The sequence below is a fragment of the Oculina patagonica genome, chromosome 8 (assembly GCF_052425735.1).
Source record: "Oculina patagonica isolate OP01 chromosome 8, crgOcupat, whole genome shotgun sequence".
Taxonomy (NCBI): domain Eukaryota; kingdom Metazoa; phylum Cnidaria; class Anthozoa; order Scleractinia; family Oculinidae; genus Oculina; species Oculina patagonica.
This window is the reverse complement of record NC_135765.1, coordinates 4,606,017-4,619,233: the sequence shown is the minus strand read 5'-3', so window position 1 is coordinate 4,619,233 and position 13,217 is coordinate 4,606,017. Positions and strand designations below refer to the sequence as shown.

Genomic DNA, 13,217 nt, shown 5'->3' with positions numbered 1-13,217 from the left:
TTGATGCAAATTGGCAGAATTGGACGCTGTAGACACATCTCGTCGACAATAGATCGGAATCTTTACGATGTGCTTCGAAAAATCAAACTGTATTTGGATCGCGAAGAAACTATAGCGAATCAAATGACTGCCAGACAACTGCAGACTGCATTCAGCCGAGAAAGCCGAGATGACATCCGATACGTCAAGGTACAACATTCATCTTCTCGACGCTGCTTTAGTTTTACAAGGAAGACATACACTTGAATAGTACTCACGATTATAGATCGCAGTTCCCCATGCAAAAGCTTCGTCCTTTGGGTGGCATTTTGTACCCACTGTCGCTTGATGCTTGGGACTTGTAGTATCACAAAGATCGAAATGTCACGTGATTTCGGGTATCGCATGCTTGAAGATGTCGTGACTGTCAGAGTGAACTGCTATTTTCCCCTTTGCTGATGGACTGAGACAATAGTGTCTTTAAACGAGCACTGACAACTAAGATTTGAAAGGGTTTGAAACAGTTCAAACTACCCAAATGGGACCCAGTTGGTTCGCTTAACTTTCCTAGTGACATACATTTAGAATGATTTTACAATAAAAATTAATGTGGTCGTATTTACTCGTAGTGTCCTTGAAATAATTTCTCTTAAAGTGTATATGACATGAAAAATATTTTTTTCTAATTTGAAAGGCCTTTCAAAATCTAGAAGAATGGCGTTTTTCTTTTCGAAATATCTTTTTTCGTTGCAGAGATATTGACGTTTTTGTATTATGCAAATCAGATCAGTGATGACGTCACAAGATTTGACTCAAAAAATGGTAAAATACTGAATAAGCAATATCTCTAAAACTATTGAAGCAGTATTCTTGAAACTTGGCACCACAAATGTGCATCACAAAAGGAACAAAATGACACCCTTAGTATTGTTGCCGTAGCAACTCTTTCAGCTCCAGTCTCTCTCTGTCAAAAAGACAAATATCCCCATATCTGACCTCTAAAGTGAGACAAAGGGTCCTGCTTAGAACAGACATAGTTCCCATTTTGCCTTTAATCCCACCATTGGTTTGGCTGCGCTAGATGGTTCTTGGTTTAAGACAAAAACTGGGAATTTCAGTTTTTATTGAGACAGCACCAGCGGCAAAACTGTTGTCATGGCAACAGCCCGAAGGGTAACATTTTGTTTCTTTTGTGATGCACATTTGTGGTGCCAAGTTCCAAGAACACTGATTTAATAGTTTTAGAGATATCACTGTTTATTCAGTATTTTACCATTTTTTAATTTGCATAATACAAAAACATAATACAAAAACGTCAATATCTCTGAAACAAAAAAAGATATTTCGAAAAGAAAAACGCCATTCTTCTGTATTTCGAAAGGCCTTTCAAATTAGCAGAAAATATTTTTCATTTCCTGTACACTTTAAGTTATATAATTGAATTCTGACTCTTTATATGACTCTAGTTCATAGTTTCGCAGCACAAGAAACACAACTAAATATAATGCATTTTTAGTGGGAGGTCTGTAGGACGAAGAGCGTTAGAAAGAGCAGTATCATACTTGAAGTGAACCAAATGTTATTTCCTAATCAAAAATGCGGGCATCGGATGCCAATTAACATTTTCTGTCTGCCGGACACAATATGATAATTTACTTAACCCAAGAGAGGATGAAAATTATTTGAATTCTTCAGCTTCTCCATATAGGGGTGGGTAAGGCAGCATATAAACCTCGCCGTAAGGTACATGCAATAGGTAAGGCAACTTGCCCTTTGAGACCTGGAGACTGAGTAATGTCGCTTAATGATTAATTGAGGTCCTCTGAGCAAAATGTAATTAATGAGTTGTTTTGTGGTAATACTTCTCCCCCTGGAGTCCATCGCAAGGTTACCACCCAGCAGTAAATCCCCCGGTACCTGGGTGGAGAGAAGCACTGTGAGAGTAAAGTGTCTTGAGGCCACTGCGCCTCCCGTGCTCGGTTAGTAATGCCGTGTTTACACTTGGAATTTTTACCGCGGTAAAAGAGTTTACTTACCTAGGTAAATTTTTGGTCAATGTAAACATCAATTAATACCTCAGTAAATGCGGCAAAAGACAAAGGAAATTTAACTACGGTAAAAGCGATAATGATGCAGTGATTTGGCTTGGTTTAGCTCGGTAACCGAGGTCAAATTGACAGATACATCCGGTTGCGGTGACGTTTTTTTTATTTAGCGCGAGTTCAAGTTTCCTTGACACGTTTCATGTTTTATTCGCGGAGTTCAGGCTTTCTTTGCGCCACGTTTCGTGCTCTCGCAAAAAAACAAAGGCAATGGACTGCCCAGAATGTTTCTCCTCCATCTGAGTGCACGGTGCCTTCTGTTGAAGATGAATCCGATAACGACCAGTCGCTTGCCTTTGCAGAATCCCTCTTTTTTAAGAGAAAAGGCAAAAATAAAAAGCCTTTGGCAAGCACACCGGTACCGAAGAGGCGCGAGGCTGATGTGGAAAAAAAGCTACCAAGAACGCGCGCCGTTTATGCAGCGGAAAGGCCATCGAAAAAAGGCACAAAAAAGAAGGGAAAAGCCGGATCATCAGGAGTAGACGAGCCAACCTTGATATTATTTCTTGAACGCTCAAAAGAAAAGGACGAGGCTTTTATGGAGCGGATGGCTGAAGGCGAGAGAGAATACAGGAAAGATCAGCAGAAGTTGACAGATAACTTTGGTTATTTGAGGCAGTATAAACACTGCACTAATCTACTTAGGTTCAGTTCACTTGACCTCGGTCAATTTAAACCGCAGTAAACGTTTGAATGTAAACACGGCATGAGAGGTTAATATTTATCTGAGTTAGTCGAGTTTTCCAGTTTTCGTTTGACTGTTGAAAGTATTTATTTTTTTTTTACTTCGGTTTTCGTTTGCTAAACTTTACAATCGGTCAGTACAATAAACCTGGAACAACGAAGTTAAAGCTGTTGCAACAGAGCTCTCAGTCTGAGTTATCTTAGTGGAACTAGTTCAAAATGCCCTAGTGGAAGATTATGTCGCTTAATGATTAATTGAATTGAAATTTTATGCTAGCTTTACACTAGCATAATTTCCGTAGCCTCAAAGTCCTTGGTGTATAACGAATTTATTTAACGTACAGTTTCCACTCATTTAATTTGTAACACGAAAAATCAGAGATGAGAGATCTAGACACAATAAAGTAGATTTGTAAGTAACGAATAGCTGTCTTCAAACCACACCATGTAACTCGGCACTCAAGCAGTTCAAACACAAAAAAGAAGTAACGTAACGAGGCGAGCCGTCGCTGTATACTTACTGTAAGATCTCTTTTCATGTTAGTTAGTCGTTATAGTTAGAATAAATAACGCGTACGTTATAGTTAGAATAAATAACGCGTACGTTCACTACCCATTAGCAAAGTTCATGCGTGACGTCAACGAGCTCAGCCTGATGTTTAGCGGGAAAATTTAAATACTCAAAACTCCTTGTTTTCTTCGTAGTGGCTTTTGTTTGTCAAAATGCCTGTTTGTGCATCTCCATTTTGCTCAAACAGAGCTCCAAGAAATACAAAAAACAAGGAGTTTCGACTATTAAAATTCTCCCCCCAAACTTCAGGCTGAACTCTTTGACGTCACGCATACATTACCAGCTCCAAGATGGCGGCGTTCAGTTGCCGAGTTTTGGGAAAGATTTCGTAGGGTTCTAGCGAACGTTGGAGGCTGAAATTTTGGTGAATATCATATCTTTGTGTAAACTTTTTATTGGCGTAAAAAAAATAAATGGCCATTCTGGAGTGAACTTCTCCTTTAAGAAAAGTCGAGTATAAATAAAATAACCGTAAGCTCTAGCTAGCTTTTGCAATAACGCGACGGTTAAAAACCGGTTTGCAATAACGCGACGGTTATTAACTGACTAAAAAACCCTCTACAGCAGGCTACGGAACTAATTCGGTAAAATGAGCACATTACTTCACTCGGTCCTTTCTCTGAATACATTGTCCCGTTAGGAGTTCTTGCAATGTTTTTGAGCGTTATTGAAAATGTACATTTGCATCTTCCGTCTTGATAGAAAATGACACAGATGCTCGTTTGGGCGTATTTGGTTTTGGTGCTGGCCGTGGTTTTGGGGCTACTTGTGGCTTTGGGGCTAGTCGTGATTTTGGGGCTGGCTGTGGCTTTGAAGGAGAAGAATTTGGTTCAGTAGCAGCTGGGGACAAGCTCTGCTTTTCCATTTTCTTTTGAAGCTTTTCGAGCTCGGTCTTGGTCTGCAGAGCAGTTAGCCGATGTTGTGGCTCTTTGTCCCAACACGTCTCCATAACAAGTTGCCACATCCCCCAGGGTTGGCGTGTGCCGCCAATGTGGCGTGGGCGAAGTCCCTCTCTTATATCATTCAAAAGCTGGAATTGAGTTCGGCTGGCCAACTCGGTTTGAAATGCGGTCTTGGCATACCACATTTCCCAGAGTATCATGCCAAAACTGTACATGTCAGACTTGCTGTCGTAGGTTAGACCATCAAGGACTTCAGGAGCAAGGTAAAGGAGGGTGCCACACATTGTACCCGATATATCTTTTTCCCGTTTGGCCACCCCAGCATCGGTTAGTTTCACTGTATTCTCATCTGTCAACTTAAAAAAAAAACAAAAAAAAAACAGAGAAATTGGCATGGTTCCCATGCCAACTACATTCCCATCGTCACTACATAATTACTTCGAGTGAGAGCCGCACGTATAACAGCAACACGAACGAATTATACGAACGTTCGCCAAAACATGCACTATCGAACGACAGGGTCACGAAGGAAAACGATGGGAAACCAAACAAAGGGTTCCAGCCAACAACCATCACCAACGTCTAGGGAGGGAAAATTGACTACAGCTACTAAGTAGCTATAAGTGAAGAGTTATATGCGGAGTTTTACCAGTAACGACACGAATTATCCGCTCTTCTACCTTTGTGATCCCTTGTGCCTTTTTGGAAACTGGAAAACATAACGAAAACAATCTCCTGGGTCTAGAGCCCAGAGCAGCACATTCATTCTTTTTCATCTAAGGGTAACATAACAAAATTACTTACCAATAAATTGTCCAATTTAAGATCTCGGTGGACGAATTTTTTGTCATGAACATAGTGTAATGCATCAAGAATTTGAAAAGCCCAAATCAGCACATTCTTTCCCACCGTTTCGTCTTCTGAGCGGGCTGGAGCATTCTCTGGATGGGACATAATGCGCGTTTTAAGGGAGCACTCACAAAGCTCCAAGATGACCATCACTTTAGTTCCACACGGTGATTTTTGAAGATTTGTTCCAAAGAACTTAACAATGTTTGGATGACGCAATTCTCTGAAAGACAAAAGCGCATGAAACACTTTTAATACACAAGTTTAACTTGACTTAAGAAATGGTTATTACGAAGGGAAAAGACAAAATTCGCAATATTTGTAGGAGGATAACTATCTCGATAAGCAAGCATCGAGAATACCTAATGCATGCTGTGTTCAAAGGAACCGACAAGTATAAAAAATGCTGTTTCGAGGTATTGTCTTTTCTTAGACCATTTACAGATACTTGTTATACCCTTTAAATTGTTTGACTGTTTTAATGTTAAAGTTACTAAAAGAAGCGAAACGGTCTATTTTAAAATCTGTGTAAGATATTTTCCCAATACAAAAGGAAAATTAAACAAAACCAAATGTGCAGAACTAAACCTTAGCGCTCTTTCCTCGTCAATAAAATGCCACACGTTGTTGCTATTAAGAGGATTACTGTACACCTTGAGTGCCACCTTTATGCCTTCTGGGTCTTCTCTGCAAGAAAGAACACCACTATACACGGTCGAGAAGGTTCCTCTCCCAATGACGGATGTTTCGTCTTCCTTCCACTGTAACTCCCCACTTGAGAAATCCGATTTTCTTATCTCTTTGACGTTGAACACTGTTATCTCTCGTTTTAACTCCTCCAAGCGCGTGCTCACGGGTTCGTAAATTCCTTTGATCTCCAACTTGCTTCTAGACTCGGTGAGCAGCTGATGATACAACTTCTTATCTCCTTCTCTCAGTCGTGGTATCTTCGATTTGATCTGAACCAGGAACTTAACGGCATCTTTCAACTGTCCGTTTATGAACGATAGCAGCCTATCCTCACTGGCAATGATTTGAAGACACTTCAGAGATCTCTTTTTCATGTAGGAGACTGGATCTCTCTTGTACCTCTCAAGTTTCTTTTTGTATTGGAAGCTTTGTTTGAATTTCTGCGTAAGAGCACCAAGAAATGGTGCACCAACCACCACCGAGGCCAAACCTTGACGAAACCACACTGGAGTAGTGACATCTATTGCATTTTTGGGCAAGCTTTGAAGAGTCGTCGATGGTTTGAGAGACTCACGAGTAGAACTTTCTCTATCTTTATCTCCGAAAAGAACATCTTCTTCAACTTTTCGGATTTCTTCTTCCATGATGTCATACTTTTCAGTACAATATTGAATCAACACAACCTGGGCCTTTGCAAAATGGTGCTCTTCATCTTCCCATTCCTGCACGTACTGCTGGGCTCGTTCGGAAATGCACTGTAATACTTCACTTTTGGTTTCCTCCCACGTTTCTCCAGGAAGAGGCACGTGACACGAATGCCACTCACAGAATTTGTTGGACGTTTCTTCTGATTTAAAGTAGTTTGCAAGATTTGCAATAATCTCTTTTATCACCTGTAACTGACATTCACTGAGTTCGTCAAAAATGCGATCTTGTGAACTTTCCAACTCTACCATTCTATCCATGACTCTTTTCATTTTCTTCTCTGTCTCCTGGCGTGACATGTCCGTTGATTTCAACAATTTCCTGACTTTAGTGGAGGCACGAGACAGTATATCCTCGAGCCATCTGCATTCATAAAAAAATAACTAATTAATTAATTTATTTATTAATTAATAAGTTAATCCATCTTAACATTAAGAACATTAATCGTGGCTTGCGGTTGTAATGGTTTGCTTAAAATTTTAGGTATATTTTAAATTTCCCTTGTAGTCTTTTCCTGTATTGGGTGTTACTTCATGGATTATCACGTTCGATTTTGCAATGCCGATTTTGCAATGCCGAGTTTGCTTCATTGAGAGCTTGTTTTCATGACTAAAAACAATTAAACTATAAATTATCGATATAAGCTATCGTCTTAGAAGTTTATTGCATCCAGTAACCCATATTCCTTTCCCCTCGATCAGTATTGCCATATTGTGAGCATGTGTTATTTTTTCCATACCTTTAGTCCACTGCATTTTAAATGAGAAATTGTTGATTTTTTTTATGGACTGAGCATGGCGCAGATCAGTTTCTACAGTTATCGGACTCATGAAACAATATCGTTTTTTCGAGACATTATCCTCGTTACATCTTGCATGATTTAGAAATATATAAGCCAATATTCGAGCTCTTTGTTTCCTTACCTGGAATAAATTTGTAGACTAGTCTGCATGGAGGAAATCACAAGATTGTTTATTCCACTTAACAGCTGATCAAAGTCTTCAGTTATGACACCATACGTCTGTGCGTGCTGCGCTCTTTGGCACGACAAGTAAGTGATCTGCTTCTGTTGATCCAGGTCTCCCAACTTTTTTGTGAGTTTTTCAATTTGTGTCCTCTTCACATCATCGACATTCTCAGCAGGAATTTGATCCCACATGTTGCAAACAAATAATGCACAAGACGTGAATAACTTAACGTCCATGTTTGCTTACTCCTTCAGTAGCGTAGCATGGTTGAGTACCACACCAAGCTGTTAAGGGATACAAAAAAGGGAAATAATTAGTATGTTCCTTTGAAAGCCTCTGGAGGTCCAAATTAATATGACAGAACCTTTTTACATCCTGGCCGTAGTAAATGAGTGGCCGTTGGGAAGAGGTTGCTTGAAGTAGTGGAGGTTCGACGTAGGTAGTCAAAAAGGAGTGGAAAGGGACTGCATGTTGTGAAAACAATACAAGAAGCTAAACTCAAGCTGTTCAAATCATTTGCTTATCATGTAAACAATTCAGTATTCACTATGTCATTAAAAATTAACGGACAACGCCGTCCATCACTTAGGGTCCCAAATTACGTCCACAAAGGGCGTTTGGGCTTCAGGGCTCCCGAGATTTTGTTCAAGGGCTTCAGGCCCCAATATAGTATATACTAAAGCCATGTGCGCAAACTGGCGCCTTACCCTGTCTTCCTGAATTCCTCCTGCGTTGTTACTTTTTATCACATAGATGAAGCAAAAGGCCTGTGGCAGATAGCTAAGGACAAATTCATTCATGGCATCGCTTTCTCCCACTCCAGGACTGTCAACAATCATGATACCTTCCTACAACAATGAAAAAACCCTCTTTATCAAGATTTGGTAATGGAGAATGTTTTAATATATGTATTCTAATTTAATCTCATTTGGAAACTTTTTTAGGATTTTCCCAGAGAGGTTTAGGGCTCCAGGACCCCGGCCTATAAAAAGCGGGGCTCCCGGGCTCCGGTCAAGAAGAAATAGGGAATAGGGCTCCAGGGCTCCAGAGAATTTAATCAAGGGCTCCGGGCTCCACTAATATACAAGTGTTTTAAAGTTCTCCCGAGTTGTTTAAACATTAACATTTTGACACAATCATGACGTAGTTATTATTAAATAGTTTGCAGGTTTGATTTTTGGCTTCTTTTTCTTTTCTCTCTGGTATATATTATTTCTTATGAGTGTGTTTGTGTACGACCAAAACCTGTTAATTCAATCAGTAAACTGGCAAACTGACATTTTTAATCCAATGGTTTTATTATTATCGGCCGAGGGGGAAGAGCCTGACAGACAGCTCCTGGACCTCCAATCGGGGGTTTGGTCTATGGTCGGCCACCCACTTCCTAAAAATCAAAATGATTAAAGAAATCCCTGAGGAGCCCTACGCGCCGCTTGGTACTCAGTATTCTGTTAGAAACAGGACGAACAGAAGGTGTATATACTCTTACCATTATTCTGAAACTGAATAAACACAGCCAGAATAAAGTTTCTGAATGGGGCTCAATACTGAGCGGAACTCTGTCAAATTGCGTCACAACAATCTTAATTGCAACTACATAGCAAACGGTCAAAATCTAACTGACGAGTGATCTAAATTTTTAAAAATGTCTAAATTTAAAAAAAAAAAGTCTGGCAAGACATTTTCCTCCCCATCCACACTTTCAGAAATGTTATGTTTAATACCTTGAACAAAGGATGAGGCCAAAACAGCTCTATCTTCTTGTATGGAGATCCTTTCTCTCGTTCATCTTTTAAGTGAACAAATCCTTCTATCTCCTCTTTATAAGTCGCCGAAGAATGAGCGAGTTCTTTGTAAAAGGGTTCACGGTACTCTCCGCTGCCGTCTTTATAGTGTATTCCAATCGCAGGCGCCTCGCCATATTTCAATTCGCATATCGTCGATGTTGTGCTAAGAATAGAATATGGTAATAGATCCTCTCCCAGAATTAGGTTAATGATGCTGCTTTTGCCAGCACTTGTTTCACCTGTTTGCCAAAAGTGATCAGTCTTAGTGATCTAGCTTTTATGACTTTAGCAGTGAACCAAATAATAGAATTTGTTTTGTGGGATCAGCTGATTTACGTCAATTTGAAACAAGAAAAGGAATTAAATACAAAACTACAGTTCAGTTTGCTCATTCAAGGCAAATCAAATTGACTGAGGTGAAAGTCCATATGTCTTACAGCATTCTAATTAACAATTATACTACGAGCCCGAGTTTTCCTATGAGCGAATAGTCAACGAGGCGCAACCGAGTTGACTATTCGCTCAAAGAAAACGAGGGCGAGTAGTCTTAGTATTTGGTTTTAGTAGAAACACTAAAGGATTACAGACCAAAAACCTACAATTTTATGTACAATCAAAATGCTTACCTGCAACAAGAACTACATATTGATCCCTTGGTGTGATATTTTTCAGATTCTCTTCTAGAGTTGTTTTGAAATCTCCCAAGCTTTCCTGAAGGTTTTGCATGATGAAGTCTTCGTTCAACTGCTTAAAGAACTCCGCTGTCTCCTCATAAAGCTTATACAACATTCCACGTTTGCGTGCATCTGTCTTGCCAGCTTCGGATAGAACTTGAAACGTCTAAGAGTTATTGACAAAATTGCATTAAACAAGTTATGTCAGACTCGTGTGATGCATAATTATGAAGAAGATGAACTTGTTCTTAGTACTTTCAGTTTTCATAGTGTCGATATGAGACAATCAGACAACGACAACTTTGTGTGAAACATTTTACATGCAAGAATGCTATCGAAGTATTTTAGTTCCTTTAATCTTTCTTTTGTAACAATCTTTTAAAAACGTCGCCAGTTTTTAATTTATTCGTTTTCATGCAAATATTTTGCAGACTATTGGAACTGAATTAGCATAAAGTTTGCCCATTATGAATGTTGCTTTGTATAGTTCAACGATCCATCCTTATTTCCTCGTTGGTTAAATGACTTAACGATTGATTCCAGAAAACAAGAAATCAGGCGCATATCGCGCTGGCGAACTTATACTTACTTCTCTAACCTTACGTCTGGATGTTCCCTCTAGATCCACAGGGAGCCCAGACAAATTGTTTGTGTATGGACTGTGCACATTTACATTTTTATAGAGAGTGTATGGAATTTACCGAATGGTTCGTAGAATTGCGTATAATGGTGCAAAACATTAACAAGTTTGTGCTGAATAAATGTTAAGTTTCCTACCTTTTGTGAAGTGTCGTTCTTTTGGCTCGAAATGGCGAATTTGAGTCGATTGAAGGGTATTTTGCTTTTGCTGTTTACTATACATCTAATTATATGGAAAGGGTGGAAACTCCAACAGCTCCAAAGTAGAACACTTCCAGCGCCGAGCCGATTTTCGACCTGATAATCCTATCGCACAGCTTTCAAACTACGCACCAGAAAAGAGGAAGGCTTGACGAATATTCTCGTATCATTTGATCGAAAATTTATCCAAACGGTCCGGAACAAGCCCTCAAACGAAAACGGGTATCGAAAATTTTTAAGCCGTCCGAATGCGTAGCACCAATTTGTGGTGCCGAAGGGAAAACGCTATTCCCCAGCCTCTTTCTGATTGGATACAACTGAACAATGGTCGTTCAAGATTTTGTTTCGTGGATAGGGAGGCAAAGGCAAAACAAATACTCAATAGTATAGGGAGTGATGTTAATGGTACGACACAACCTTAGGACCCTCGCACAAATGGCAACTACGACGGCGATGCCGAAAGCGACGCATTATTATTTAAATATGCGTCGTTGTAACTTGTATGCGTCGAAGTAAAAGGAGTGCGCCGTTGACGACTGTTTATTTACTTCCAGATACACACTTCCTGAAACACCGCTCGCACAAACAATGGAAAGCTTTTTCCCTTGCTTTAGCAGTCGACTGTTGATAGCCTTCACCACAAAAGATTTCCCTCCCTTTCCAGTTACAAGATTTGTGCCCAGCTTCGGTTATGTGGAGGATTTGAGATTGTTCAGAAGTCAAGGTTTCGAACCTTGAAAATGAAGACTTTTTCAGTGATTGCAGCCATAAATATTTAAAAAATCAAATAACAGAAAGAAAAATAAAGGAACTCAAACACGAGTACCTTGCCATATTCGTATGTTCCGAAAACAGCCCACTTTTTCGCAAACTCGCGATTGCTTACATTTTCTCCGGCCACAAAGTCGTGATGGAGTTCGCGGGGTTTTCCCAATCAGTCGGACCTTAACATAAGAATAGCAAATCACAGCAACGGTTTTGCACGAGAGTTTCACATGTGGGTGTATTGTTTTGCAATCTCTGAAAAACAACTAGGTGAGATGATTAAAGTCTGATATTTTTTGTAGGGCTGTAAAATATTTTTTCTTTGAAAAATGAAAACTGGCTTTTATTAGAAGCTAGCTAGCTTTAAAAAATGAAACTCATAACGACTAGATCTAGATAATTACTTGTTTATTTTTAATTCAGTATGAATATTTCATAATTACTTCGACACATACAAGTTACAACAGCGCATATTTAAATAATAATGTGTCGCTTTTGGCATCGCCGTCGTAATTGCCATTTGCGCGAGGGTCCTAAGGTTGTGTCGCACCATTAACATCACTCCCTATACTATTGAGTATTTGTTTTGCCTTTGCCTCCCTATCCACGAAACAAAATCTTGAACGACCATTGTTCAGTTGTATCCAATCAGAAAGAGGCTGGGGAATAGCGTTTTCCCTTCGGCACCACAAATTGGTGCTACGCATTCGGACGGCTTAAAAATTTTCGATACCCGTTTTCGTTTGAGGGCTTGTTCCGGACCGTTTGGATAAATTTTCGATCAAATGATACGGGAATATTCGTCAAGCCTTCCTCTTTTCTGGTGCGTAGTTTGAAAGCTGTGCGATAGGATTATCAGGTCGAAAATCGGCTCGGCGCTGGAAGTGTTCTACTTTGGAGCTGTTGGAGTTTCCACCCTTTCCATATAATTAGATGTATAGTAAACAGCAAAAGCAAAATACCCTTCAATCGACTCAAATTCGCCATTTCGAGCCAAAAGAACGACACTGCACAAAAGGTAGGAAACTTAACATTTATTCAGCACAAACTTGTTAATGTTTTGCACCATTATACGCAATTCTACGAACCATTCGGTAAATTCCATACATTCTCTATAAAAATGTAAATGCGCACAGTTCATACACAAACAATTTGTCTGGGCGCCCTGTGCTAGATCTTTCAAATATTCACAAAGTTTTGCCTTCATGTCGTCCACTCCTTTTATTCCTCTTGTGCTAAGACCAAATGATTTCATTATTTCGTAGAGATCGTCCATCTCCTCAAGCTCATCTATCTTAGTCGGCATATTTCCTGTCCCTGTAACAGGCAGGCCTCAGAGAACTAAGACCATTAAGGATAGTTCAGGCTGTGTTTATTAGCGCAGGGCGTTATCATAGAACGGTGGGGCTTCCATACCTTTTAAGGAAACACAGGGGAGAGAGGTTACTTTGCTTTGGGGTCAATGTTTACATAAAAACAAAAACAACCTTGCAGGGCATCACTCCGTAGACTTCAATGTATTATCTTCGCTGAACCAAGATGATGAATCAATAAACTGTAGTTACTATCTCACTCCTGAAATTATCATGCAATAAATTTACGGCAATTTCACCGATAAGTGAAAAACAAAATACATAACCCGCTCTGCCTTCCCCGTCTACATCACTTTCTCGAAACTACTGAGCTATAAAAAGATCAGTC

At 39.7% G+C, this 13,217-nt stretch overlaps 1 pseudogene across 1 annotated transcript; it reads right to left on the bottom strand.

Moving 5' to 3' along the window:
• Positions 1-2,864: 2,864 nt before the first annotated feature.
• LOC144663482 (uncharacterized) lies at positions 2,865-12,990 on the bottom strand (annotated as a pseudogene). The gene is made up of 10 exons (XR_013572616.1): positions 12,681-12,990; positions 10,501-10,529; positions 9,864-10,077; positions 9,175-9,476; positions 8,158-8,298; positions 7,406-7,734; positions 5,676-6,845; positions 5,043-5,310; positions 3,851-4,594; positions 2,865-3,818 (listed from the first exon to the last, which is right to left on the bottom strand). The product of XR_013572616.1 is annotated as an uncharacterized LOC144663482 (transcript).
• Positions 12,991-13,217: the final 227 nt, after the last annotated feature.